This window comes from Carlito syrichta, unplaced genomic scaffold, assembly GCF_000164805.1.
Source record: "Carlito syrichta isolate Samal-C Ts95f unplaced genomic scaffold, Tarsius_syrichta-2.0.1 Scaffold316272, whole genome shotgun sequence".
In the NCBI taxonomy this organism is placed as follows: domain Eukaryota; kingdom Metazoa; phylum Chordata; class Mammalia; order Primates; family Tarsiidae; genus Carlito; species Carlito syrichta.
Window position 1 is genome coordinate 477424 of NW_007260368.1, and position 14275 is coordinate 491698.

General features: G+C 34.1%; 1 long non-coding RNA gene across 1 annotated transcript in view; it reads right to left on the bottom strand.

Moving 5' to 3' along the window:
• The window catches only part of LOC103276610, a 27497-nt gene extending 14486 nt beyond the window's left edge, over positions 1–13011 (bottom strand). Inside the window, exons 1-2 of the long non-coding RNA XR_505380.1 lie at positions 12895–13011; positions 11697–11757 (exon numbers count right to left, since the gene is read on the bottom strand). This is a non-coding gene — a long non-coding RNA (uncharacterized LOC103276610). The remainder of the gene's footprint in view (positions 1–11696; positions 11758–12894) is intronic.
• Between the last annotated feature and the right edge of the window lie 1264 nt (positions 13012–14275).

Here is a 14275-nt window from a genome sequence, read left to right on the forward strand (position 1 = left end):
TTCCCCAGTACCGTCAGTCATTTTCTTATAGTATTACATTGGATGTTCAAGGTCCATTATATGAGTGAGAGCATGTGATATTCTGATCTTTGTTTCTGTGTGAGGTCACTGTCTCTTAAACTAAAGCCACACACTTCTCCTGAGTGCTCCCAGGTTTTGCCGTTGAAAGAAATGAAACCTATGTATTAGTCTGATAATGTCCATCAACTACAAGATTACTTCTAACTTTGCATGTTAAGGAAGATGCTCAATTTTGAACTGGGCATGAACATTGGTCCTCTTGAAAGCTGACGACAAAATTCTGCTAAGTACATATAATTTTGTCCTTTTTAACACAGTCTTGGATTACATCAGTATAAATGCATAAAGTATTACATGTTTGATGTATTTCTCATTTAATTTTTGACCTTGTGTGATTTTGGACACTGTATTCAGATTAGAGTTGAAGTTCCTATCTAAGAATATGAATATGCGACACTATTATCTGTTAGTCAAAATGCAATCTATGCTTTGAAATTGAAACTAGTGGCTAGATTAATTCAGGCTTCAAAATAAAAGAACAATTTAGGTCTGTTTGACAATATTTAAATTGAATGTATTGAAATGAAGAACTTCAAAACGGCAAGTTTAGTTGTAAACATAACGTTTGGGATATCTTTTAAAATAGACTATGACAAGAAAAAAATTTAATTTTTTTTTTTGTAAAACACAATCATATCTAATCAGTTTGGCACTAATTAAGTTCTAATAATGTACTTCAGTATCTTTCCTAAGTAGTGTGATCCCTTTCCCCTTTATCCAGGTCGATTTGTGCACCTTATGGTGTCATCATAATTTTAAAACATACTGAGAAAATGACAGAGCTGCAAAATTAAAATAAATGATTAATGGTATTTTTTTCATGTTTTGTAGTAATAGGTATTACTGAGCCTTTAAATTAATAAAGCTGTCAAGCTCACGGTGTTACAGATCCAGCAATGAACCAAAATGTAAATTATATATTCCAGAGACACCTGAAGATGACACTTCGGAATATTTTACATTTTAATTAGTAGGTGCAATGGTTTTGTTCACCTGTAACCACTGAAAATTAATTGGAAATTTGTAACAACCAATTCTTTTTTTTTTTTTTTAAACAATCTGAAATGCAAAGATTGGTGCTTTACACCTTAACATTCTTGTTTGGGCACCAGAAAGCACACATGCAGTAAATTGCATTGTCAATTACAAAAACAACAACTGTTGTGATATTAGGAAAAATTATGCACAGGTAAACAAAACTAATTAATGCACAAGTAACAGGGGAGCATGCAAAATAATGCCCAACTAAATGCTAATGTGTCTGACTTTGAAAAAAATTAAGGTTTAGAAATGTAAATTTCTGCAAAAGCATTTACCAATAAAGACTTAGGCAAAAGGATGTTTTTAGTTGATGTTGATGTTTTATTTAACTGCTTTTGGACCCTCATTACCACTCACATCTTAAAATATATTTCACAAGAATAATAGTCTGCTTATTCGAGTTTGTTTCAAGATCACATCAGACTGTTAATTCTATATTCTTCAGAATATCAAAATGTCGACTTATTAAATAACAGACTGTAGTATTTATTTAGCAGTTATTCTCATTCTGTAATATTTAAATATTAGGCAAAATGCAGTTTCTGGGCAAATCAGAAAAATAGTCATTCTCTACACCTTCCTGTTAAGCATTTTCCTACTGATAATATATGGGTTATTATGTTTTTATCATTAAAAAATGTGTTCCCTTCCTGGATTCCACCCCCGTCTAAAGTAAGCCATTAGAGCAGTTTAAACTTCTTTAAAATGGTGTGTCTACCAAGTCTGCAAGTGTTAAGTTACAATAGTTGTGTAACTTTTAATGAAAAAAATAATACTTTTATCAAATTTTCAAAACAAGACTAATTTCCAGGAAATCAGCCTGGTGCATTAAAAATTATTTAATAATATTTAAAGTTAATCAATTTAATGCAAGAGTCAGGAGATTCAAAAGTTAGGTAAATATGCAGATAACTTTCACAGCACTATTCTAGTCTAGATGAATTTTGACATAATTTTCTTTTAAAGTAATTGTAAAGATGTTAATATTATGATGAAATGACGATATTCTTTTCCAATACCAGTTTATCTGTAAATGATAATGGGAAAACAATAAAGTCCTTACTACATTTTCTGTAACACTTTGGCCAAATCTCCAAATTCCAAAAAGGTGTCAAGCTTTGTCTTACCATGAAATATCATGGGTTTACCTTTTTGTGTGTGTGTGTGTAATTCAGGATTACAGGGAAGCTGGTCTAAATTATGGAGGGTAAAGACTCAAGTGGCTTATCAAATACAGTAACACTTAATATACATCATAAAATAACTAATGCTTTCCTAGTGTTGCTAAGTGTAATATGTGGTAATTTTCAACAATACTTCTTTGTGACTTCTAGGAGCTGGTTTAAGGAATGAGGAAATAATTTCTAGAACATTAAGTAGCTCTCTGAAGTTCAGAAATCACTGACAAAGACAAGATCCTGGACGCAAGACTTTAGTTGTTTTCTACCCATTGGGGTATACTTAACTTGGCATGGTAATCTTCCTAAGCAGTTTTTCTCCTCCCTCCTTACAGAAATCCCATAAAACACTGCTTTCAAGAAGTGAAAAATATTTTTAACCTCAAACTATGTTGAATGTCTGTTAAAGTGCTAGAAAAGTTGACGACTTCAGTTGCAGATGCCAGCTTTCTCAAAATAACTTTTAACATAGTAAAGCCTAGAATGGGTTTAAAAAAAAACCTCTGGTAAACAGAAGTTTTAATAAAGTAGTTGAGATTCTATAATAAGAAAGTAGTAAGGCTATAGAACTTTGGTTTTTAGTCCCCAGGCCAGTAATCAGTTAATTTAGGTAGTAGGTAGAAGAAGACCCATCTACCATAAGGAAAAGCAAATTCTAGCTAGTATTCTACTTCTAATTTGCCTCCATACATCTTTACACATGTATTGCTTATATTAGGCTTTAGTAGCTGCTTGTCAGGAAACAGTTCTATTCCCAATTTGACTGAAAATATACTTATTATTTCTTGGACTAGTAATAAAGATATAAATATATAGACTATGGAACAAAGCAATAACCAAATATCATCTTTTCTAATATAATGTGGGAAATTCTCATTAATTGATATTTGAAATAGAAAAGATTTTCATAATGTTCAGTTTTGGGCATTTGAAAGGGTTATTAAAACAATCTCTTAAAATGGCTTACTTTGTTTCTTATGTGTAAGCTCTATGCTGGGTTTGCTAAGCTTAGACTACTAGAAAAAGTCAAAATGTAAAGGAGTCTTGTTGGACTGGCTACCCATTTTATAACTGTGCTCCTTTATTCATCACTGCATTTCAGAAAGCCTCAGAAACATAATTCTTTCTCTCTGAACTATTCATTTTTAGGCAAACAAGCTGATGACAAGTTTAAGAGTCAGAAAACAATTGAGTGATAGTCTCAGTTGTATAACTGTTTGCTTCATGACCTTGAACATTCGCTCAACCTCATTTCCAAATCTCCCAAACCAACAGATAGCTTACTTGCAATCATCCTAAAATGTGTTTGCCCACAATGTAATATATGTTTTTTAAAAAATCTCCTGTAGTCATTCGCAACATTACCAGCTTAGAGAAATACCTAAAACCTTAATCTTATCCTTATGGGTGAGTCAAAAAGCTATGCATTTTTTTTTTGTCAATTGTTTTCTTTCAAACAGTGAGGTAGATGCTGTCTCAAACTTCTTAAATGTAGGACACAAACATGGGAAAAATATAAATGGAGTTTTCTCAAAATGGATAAGATTTAAAATATAAGATTTAGGAAATTTATTAGACTTATTTGTGTTTTTGAAAGATATATACAAATGGAGAATATAGTGAAATATCCAAGTCAGTTGATAAGCACTTCTAGCTAAAACTATGCCAACCTGATGGAAAAAATGTAGTCAGATCTCAAAATAACCATTAACAATAGAATCTAAGGGGCAGGGAATCCAAGTTCTAGTTAAGAAGGAGTAAGCACTCTCTACTCTTTCTCTCACTGAATACAACTACTAACCCTGAAAGGAACACATGGAGCAGATATCTGAAGATGCTGAAAAGTCAATAATAGCAGGCAGATTGGGAAAGAAAACCAGAACAGGAAGTGCCATTGAATGAGTCATGACTTTCTTTTATCTCTCTCTCTCTCTCTCTCTCTCTCTCTCTCTCTCTCTCTCTCTCTCTCTCTCTCTCTCCTCTTAACATCTCGTAGCCTGAACTTAAAGGCAGACCAAAAACTGGAACTGTATACCAGGCACAGACAGAAAGCTCCGACCTTTTCTCTGACTAGAGAAATCATGCTCCCAAAGCATGAAGGAATCCTACTTCTTTTTCTTCTTCTTCTTCTTTTTTCTTTATTCCTTTACCACAGGACCCTGGAGGCAGATGTTATTTCAGGAAATACGTGGTAGAGCAGGAAAACTAAAGCCTTGGATTTCTAGCCAAAGTAACAATAGGAGAGTCCTGGTAGTCAAAGAACATCAGCAAGATCATGGAGAGAAGGAAACTCAAGAAAGCTATCCTATAAAGTTGTGTTTGATCTCCTGAGTTTGCCTCTGAGCTAAGTGTGCATAGATTTTATATTAAAAGGCATACTGATGACTTTGAGAACTGAATTAGGGGGTAGGCCAAGTTTTTAGATAAGCCTGTGCAACTTTTACATGTAAGGAAAATCTAAATACCACTGCAAAACACTTTGAAAACTGAACTGATATTGGAACCACAACTCATGGAAGATAAGTTAGAATTTATGACCTAAACCTAATAGTGCCAATTACCTGCTAAAATAATAACAACAGCAACAATAAATCAATATTATCCATAGGTATTAAATGATACTAAGAGTTTCATAAGATGAAATTTTAAAAGTTCAGTATGAAATCCAAAATTTCTCAACAAATGAACCAGAAAAATCTCAAAAATGTACCAGAAGAAAAATAGTCAAAGATGCAAAACCTGAGATGATACAATTGTTGGAATTAACAATCAAGGACTTAGCAGGTATTATAACCATGTTTCAAGAAGTAATGGCAGATACTCTTGAAATAGAAGGCAGAGAGCCTCAACTGATAAGTAGAAGATATTTTTTTTTAAATGAACCAACTGGAAATTTTATAACTGAAAAATAAAATGACCAAAATAAAAAAATCTAGATGGACTCAAAAACAAAATGGAGATGAGATAAGAGAGAAAAATGTCAGTGAACTTGAATATGGATGGACAGATATTATCCAATATGAACAAAAGAAAGAAAAGGGAGAAAGAAAAAACCTAACAGATTCAGAGATCCATGAGATAATACATAAAGTATTTAACACATCATCAGAGTTTTAGAAGGAAGTGGAGAAAGAGTGTAGTGCAGAAATCAATATTTGAAGAAAGAATGACTGAAAACGTCCCGATTTGGCAAAACATAAAGCCACAGATTCACAGAGCACCATGAAACTAAAACAGGATAAGCTCAAAGAAACCCATGCCCAGACTCATCAAAATCAAACTGCTGAAAGCTAAAGACAAAGAAAAAATTTTTGAAAGCAGCCTGAGAAAAATGACGCATTACATTTTGTGAAGCAATGGTTCAAACGACAGTGGATTTCTCATCAGACATTATATCATATAAAAGACACTATGCAAAGAATGAAGGGGAATTAAAGATGAATCTTAAAATGCTGACAATTAGTCAGAAGAGCTGGACACACGTATGCGTAGCCAAAATACAAGGCTGTGAGCTAGAATGTCATTAAGAAGATATCAACAGAGAGTCAAAGGAATACAAAGGATCAGGCAAATATTTCAGACAGATGGGAAGTTAAAAAGGCTTCATGAGGAAATTGCTTCTAAGCTTGGCATTGAAGGAAGAGATTTTATTTTATTTTTAGTATGTATGTATTTATATCCCATTGCCTTCCAGAAAGATTTTGAAGTAACATAAAAATACATATATCCCAACAGGATAGAATAATTAATTCAGACAATCTGAGTAAAAGAGAAAAAATTTTAGGTATACTAAAATATTAAACTGTAGGTAAGATGAGACAAAAGAAATGCAAACCATGGGTCCTGGAGAACTGCTGAAAGAAACCACAGACTTGATGGTAGCATGCCTGGAAGCCAAAAGGATAGATCTGTTTCTAAACCACCAAATAGGAGATGGGAATTTTAGGAACCCAAGGAAATAATGTACATGGAGAATCTCTGGGAAGAAGTTCCTATGAAGCATGGTAGGATGGAGCCAGTCTGGGGAGAATTATGTAATACCATGACAAGGATTTTATGATAAGGAGCCACTGAAGTTTGAGATAAGGGAGTAAGGTCATCACAGTCGTGTTGTTCAGCAGTAATTCTGGCAGTAACATGGTGGATACCTCTGGCTATACTGAGAAGCAAAACAATGTATTAAATACAAATAACAAATATAAATAAGCTGAAAAATGATTGAGATCTGTTTTAAATGATAGAGTTGTAATTGATCACTAATATTAGGAATACATCAACATTCTGAAGAGTAGCTGCAATCTTAATTATGATGCAGCAAAGCAACATAATTAATAAATTAGAACACAATGGCCCATTTCTATCTCTTGCTGTGTAGTCTTGGGCAAGTTACTTGATTTATCTGGTTTCTGATTTTTTTTAATAACATGGGAATTATAATAACTTTAATACTTCTTAGGGTTGTTGTATTAAAGAAGTAGGAACTATGAACACATAGAACAGAAACTGGTGTATGGGAAGCAACATATATAGGAAATGTTAGCAAGTTTTTCTTTAAACATCTCCAAATCTTCCAAATGTCTTGAAAAATCCATCAACCTTAATCTAGCTGATACTAATGTACTATGTTTAGAAAAAGATAAATTTATAAATTTTTTGTTTTTAATCTTAATGAACTGAGATTGACTTGTATATAGCAAGTGATTAAATAACAAATAACACTTTGAAATTATGGCTATTTTAAATTATCAAAACAAAAATACACAAACAAAAACATTAGTAGTCCCTGAAATACATTCCTCTCATTAAAGGGTTCGCATTTTAAAGATATACCGGAATTCATGAAAACAAGTATCCAAATGAAGATGAACTCTAGGTGATTTCAGTGGTTAGGGCAATGGAGAAAAGATCCATTCTTTCTAGTAGAGAATACACACAAAGGCAAAGCAAGTAGCCAGGGCCTGACTGAGGCAAGTAGGTGCTGAGACCAGGGAAGGGTACTGGCATTCAAGACAGAAAACAGCATCTTATAGAATGGTTGACAACAGTGGAAATCAGGGTAGCAGGCAACAGGTGCTCTTAGGGTATCCAGGAAGGCAAGGGATCAAACCTAAGATAGCAAGACTACCAGGTATGCCTAGGGTTAACCTGCATGTTGAAGGAAGGTGTAGGTAAGACTGGGAAAGTGGGTTTAGGTTTCTGAGATGTATCATACCAAAGAAATATGTTTTACCAAAAGGTAAGGGGAGATCAAAACACATGAAATATTTTTTAGAAGTTGCTGTGACTTTAGCTATCACTTTTATGAGTCTTGAAATTTTCCCTGTGGTCATTTCACCATTTAATTTACAGTCTGTTCATGATTTTCTTTTCCATTCTCTACCACAAGGAAGAAAGTTTTAGGAATCACTTCTGTCTTAATCAATGATAAAACACTCAGAATGATATTGCATTAAAACTGTTTGTAGCACAAGTAGTAACTAATACACACCATTGTATTTCAAAGAATTAACAGAATGCAGCCTTTAGAACGTATTAAATGAATACACAATTGATAATGCAGAGGGAAGTGGCCCAAAGAAGTTGAGCTGTACCATACAGGAAACAGAAGGATTAAATCTTTTGAGATTGAGAAAGCATTTCTTCTCTGATACATTCAAATTCTTTGCTTTGAGAATATAATGAATAAAGATAACTCAAAATAACTTTTACATGTATTTATATATGAAAAATATGTGAATGAATTGCTAGCCAACCAACATTATGTTCAGTGAAAGAAGATTTAGTAGAAAACATTTTTTAAAATGTTATACCACCCCAAGAAGTATTTTAAAAATTTGCGAATTCAAAATGCACTTGGTATTGGCAATCAAATATGAGTTAAGCACAGTGTTATGCTCTGAGGGCCCAAAGATGACCAAAATCATGGCCCATGAACTCAGTGAGCTTGTGTTTACAAGAAGCTGGACATTTCAGCTGGATAATTTCAATGTAATGTTGTTAGTGTTTTGATAAAGTTGTGAAGCACTGAGACTGAGATTTTAGGTTATTTGGAGCAAAGGAGGAGGTGGAGCAGTGAAGGGAGGGGCCATGCTCAGGAGGATTTATGAAGGAGAGACAGCAAGGAATGGTCTCAAAAGTTGAGTTGTGTAACTCAACTAAAGAAGAAGAAAAGTTTTTTGGACAAGATGAAAGTACATGAAAAGGTAAAAAAAGAAGTAAGAGATGATGCTGGTAAAACAGGAAGTCTCACTCAAATTACATTTTATCAGACTAAATAACTGAAAGATTTTAAGTAGAAGAGTGTCATGATGAGATTTATATTTTACGGTGAACATTCTGGTAGAAATATGAAGGATAAATTTGAATGACACAAAAATGGAGATGGGGGAAATACTAATGTGATTTTTGCCAGGAGTGAGAAAGAAATGAAAGGGGCCAAAACTAAAACACTGGTAGTAAGAATGGAAAGAAAGGAAAATATTCCAAAAATAGGTCATATTTTTAAGTGGACATGTAAATTGGATTTGAGGGTATAGAGCAAAGTATAGGATGACTTTTTTATTTCAAGCTGAGGAAAGAAGCACAGGTTGTAATAATGGTTTCACGAACTTAATATGATATAGGAAAGAACAACAGATCTGGAATGTAAGAACACCTCATTATTTGTAATGAGGAGAATGTGGGGAGGCAAATAATGAATCTATTTTGGTTATATTGAATTTGAGCTTCTTCAGACTTTGTATAGTCACTTCTCATTTAAAATAAAACTTTACTGGGTACCTATCTCTTGTAATGAATGGATAGCAAGAGGATGTTGGGTACACAGATACAAGATGAAATCTGATCTAGTCTATGTCCCTCCTCTCCTACCATTCTATCCCCTCTCCCTCAGTCCCCAAGCTGCTCTTTCTTCTTCCCATTACAGGAACATATTGACTACAAAGTGATATGTTCTATGTACTCAGGAGAAAGGATGTGGAAGGAAAAGGTTACAAAGAAGAAAACAGGCTGAGTCCTGCCCCAAAAAGGCTCTTCTAAAACTGTTTTCCACTTACAGTCTTCTAGCCTTAATGTTCTCTTTATATGCTTATGACTATGATCAATAGTTATATGGCTAAAATCCATCCTGGGTTAACTCAGTGATTATTACAAAACGGTAGACAGAAGAATACTTAACACATTTCTATTGATTGCTTTATAGTGAGAGAATTTAGAAGGACATTAAAAATAATTTCAAAGTGCATCTCTGAAGAGTTAGTTAACTAATTCTTTGGTTTTTTATTTTCCAGATATTTGAAATCAGGGTTGGTGAAAATTATAAATAAATATTATATCTATTTTTTCTCAATTTTTTTATTGTGATAAGATATACATGTCATGAAATTTACCATTTTTAACTTGAAATTTAAGTGTATATTTCAGTGTCATTAAGTACATTCACAGCATTGTGCCACCATCACTACCACCCATCTCCAGAATTTACACTAGTTTGAATTTTTTGTGAAACCATTAATTGATTTAGAAATCAAGACATATTTATTGCCTGCCTTTCCATCTTATATATTCCATTTAAAGAAAAAAACAGAACTTCTGCTCTTCTCTAAAATTGTATCTAGAGCAATTCCTTCATAAATCAAATATCAACTTATGGATATTTAAATTCAGCAGAGAGTTTTAACATTCTACCAATTCTTATGTTCTGTAAGAAAAAATATTGTGTTATCTGACTGAAGCAAAAAATGCTCTATAGTTAACCATACCAGTGCTACGAATACTAAATATTCCCTTCAGTTAAAGTGAAATTTAAAGTTCCCAGTTGCTACTCAGTACAATACATCCTTAATAGAGCAGCCGATGTGAGCATTAAGCATATAAACCAAGGCCAGGCTCGGTGTCTCAGCCTGTAATCCCAGCACTTTGGGAGACTGCAGCAAGTGGATTGCCTGGGCCCGCAGGTTTGAGACCAGCCCAGGCACCTTGGTGAGCCCTTGTCTCTACAATAAAATAAAATAAAAAATTAGCCGTGGTAGTGCATGCCTGTAGTTGCAGCTACTTGGGAGACTGAGGCAGAAGGATCATTGGTGCCCAGCAGGTCGACACTGGGGTAGCTGTGAGTGTGCCACTGCACTCCAGCCTGGGTCACAGAGTAAGACTTCAATTCAAAAAAAAAAGAAAATGTAAATTGAGGCTGGACACTGTGGCCCACTCCTGTAATCCCAGGACTTTGAGAGGCAGAGGTGGGAGATTACTTGATCCCAGGAGTTTGAGACCAGCCTGGGTAGACAACATAGTGAGACTTAGTCCCTTCAAAAAATCGAGGTGTGGTACTGAGGTGGGAGGATCACCTGAGTCTAGCAGGTCAAGACTGCTGTGAGCCATGGTGGTGCCACTGCACTCCAGCCTGGGCGACATAATGAGACCCCTCAGATGATGCTTAAAGTTTTCAATAGTTTCCTATTGCACTTAAAATTAAATGTTAAGTCTACCCTCATTTTTTCCACATGATCCATTCCATCCCCTTTACTACTTTCCCTATTACCATTCCCCTTCCTGTTTCTTTCACACACTGTGTTTCCAGCTGTATTCTTTCAGAGAAATCTCTCAGATTCATATATCTAAATTAATATCATTCACACTCTCTCAAGCTTCTCTTCGGCATTTCACTTTATTTTTAAATAATTTTTGTATCTGAAGTTATACTTTGTATATATTTGTTTGTTTAACCTCCCATTATCAGAATGTAAGTTTCTTGAGGATGATGTTGATCCGTGTTGTGTTTCCACCACCAGGGACAAAAGCAGTGCCCAGTATGTCTTTGAAATTCAATAAAATATTCATTAACTAAATGAAAGTTGAAATTTATTTGGAGAGGTAAATACTTGACTTCAATAATATTTCATCATGGGAAAACAACTATGGTATAAATTGAGAGGGGGCATTTTCCTATTTAGAAGAATGCCCTAAAATCCTCAAATGGAGACAAAATAAAAGATGAGTTGCAAATCAGACATAAATTTATGTCCTATAAATAGTTTTCTCATAAATCAGACGTAAATTTATGTCCTACAAATAGTTCTCTCAAGTAAACACAAAAAGGTTTAAGAGAAACTTTATCAAAATATTTTGTTTAGTTTCAGAGTTTATAATTGATCTATGATATTTAAGAGGTATACTCAGGCTAACACAAATATTCAAAAATAATATTGTCAAGGGCATAGAATGTCTAAAACCTGAATGCAGTGGCTTTGATACATAAAGAAAAGAAAGATATTTGTTGATAAGTCAAAAAGAAATAAAGAACAAAGATCAGATATTGTGGTTATTTAGTTATATGAGTATACAATAACTGGAAAGAAATAAGAGATTGACATAGCATCTCAAGTGCTCTGTACTCACTGTGCATGGGGTCTGCATCCATGGCTCCCCATCGATCTGCATTGGCAGCGACTTGCTAGTCCTGGGGGAAAATATTTCATTTTAAGTATAACACTGAAATGCTTTATATTGCAGACTAAGATACAAGATAATGAGTCCAGGGAAGGCAAATGGCTGGGCTCTGAAGTTCTCTCTTTTGAAAGGGATTTCAACTCTTCACTATTAATGAATACCCTGGAAGGTACCTTGGTCACAGGAATGTTAACAGCTTCCTGGTAAATGTGGTGATATAAACAAAAATTCTGATGTCAAAAGAAAACGTCAGGGTTTATGTTTAATGATACCATCAGAATTCCTACAGCTAAAAGAGCTTCCTTATTTTCAGACCTTCATATTACAAACCAGGAGAAAAGATATTTGGTGTCTCAGATTTTCCAGTACCTACGCTTTTATATAGACAATGTCAATTATGTCTGTACCACAATATATAGTCTCACTCTTAGGGCAACAGCAACTTTTTTTTCCCCTTGTAGATGACATCTTGGAAAATAATTTCTTGAAAATGTTCAAATTTAATCCACACATAAAATCTTACAGTGCAATACTTTATTATTTAATTTTACAGAAACAATGTAACATTTTAGTCCACAAAATAATTAAAGTCAATGGTGCCTCAACAGTGTTTTTTTTGGGGGGGGAGGGTGGGTAATTTGCCCAGTAAATACTTTGGTGCTTCAGTAGACTAAAATGAATATAAACCAATTCAGAAGGAATAAAATTTGTATGTTAGAACTGGTGCATCAATGTGTTCATGTAGTCAGCAAAAGATAATCAGATTCCAACAAACTTGATTAGTGATAGCTAACTAATACTTTGTGAAGTCTGCAAAATTTTGATTATTTTGAAATATATATGTATTAATCATTGATCATTTGAAGTACAAACAAGACAAATATCGTTATCAAAGTTCTGCAAACGTTTTTTCTTTATTTTGATGAATAGACATCTCTCAAAAGAAGATATACAAATGACCAACAAACATATAGAAAAATGTTCAAAAAAAAAAACATCACTAATTGTCAGGGAAATACAAATCAAGATCACAGTGAGATACCGCCTTATATCAGGGAATGTCCATTATTTAAAAATCTATATACTTGCAATTCATTTGAGGCTATGCTGCGTCAAGCCTCCTTGTCAATTATCAAGAAAAAACTACCTTATGACCACGCAGGAGCACTGAGCCAGTCGCCGGCCAGCACTTTTCAGACCTGTGTATATTTGCCCCATCTCCATGGCTCCTTCCAATCCAACCACCTCCAGCAACTGGTCACTCAGATCTAAACAAACAAAGAAACAAAAAAGATGCACTGTAAGTTACAGTGTGTGTGTGTATGTGTGTGTGTGTGTGTGTGTGTGTGTGTATGTGTGCACGCACGCGCGCAAATATCCACAATTCAATGTCACTAGGTACTACAGTGATAAAAAAGTAAAAACTAATTCACCAAGAAATCTTCTGTCTTAGAAACTGAAAGTAATAAAAAGATGGCCTACTTTTGTAACTCTCAATTTTACTAAACCTTGGTGTTCTTTGGAAAATGATTTGTTGTCAGCTTATTCTGAAACAAAATGGGAGAATAGTTTCTGAGCCAAATAATACCAAAAAAAAAAATACCAGTAGTTTTTAACAGCAACAATCTTGATGTTATTCCACATGTATATATGGAACATTATACATCCCACATCAGACATTTGGCAGCATATATACATTTCAACACTATAAATAAAGTCTGAGGATATGCTGTCAAACATGATTTTGTTAAATTACTTGAACAAGAGACCTTAGAGATATTAAGCTGAAGCTTCTTATTTTATACATTAGAATGAGTCCTAAAATAATTGAGTAACTTGTCCATGGCAATAGGAAACTTTGTATAGAAGCATAAGAAACAAGATAAGTTTATTAAAATGTTGTTTTGATGTAAAAGAATATTCTGCCAAAATAGTATTCAAAAGTAGACCAGATAATTAGCACAGCACTATTGTTATTATTATTTTCTAGCAGAGGACATTAGAAAGGAGCTAATAGTGAGATGCATCACTTCTTGAGTGTTTACTAAGTGCCAGTCACTGGGTTAAGCACTTTCTACATATTATCTCATTTGCTCTCCGTCAAATTAATTTAAGATGACTATGATTATCCCTGTTTACAGCTGGGCAAGTTGAAAACAGGAGAAGTTAATTGTTTTATTCATAATCACATACTTAGAAAGTGACAGAACCAAAAATTGAACCCAACTACTTTGATGCACTATGCTACATTTGATAAATCAGTCTTATAAAAAGGACAGATTTAAGGAAAAAAAAAAACTATAGAAATGCTCTTCCATAGGGATGGGGGTAGCACCGTGTGAACTTAAAGGTCCCTTTCCAACCTGAAAAATTTGCACTCAGACAGAACGCAAAAGTTAAAAACTCACATTGGTAGAATCCCAGAGTCCTGCCCCTAGACACAGTGAGACTACATCTGCTCACTTGCTTAACTCAGGATTCCAGGACACTTGGAGGTAGGAATCTAGGTGTGCATACAAGGTACTTTT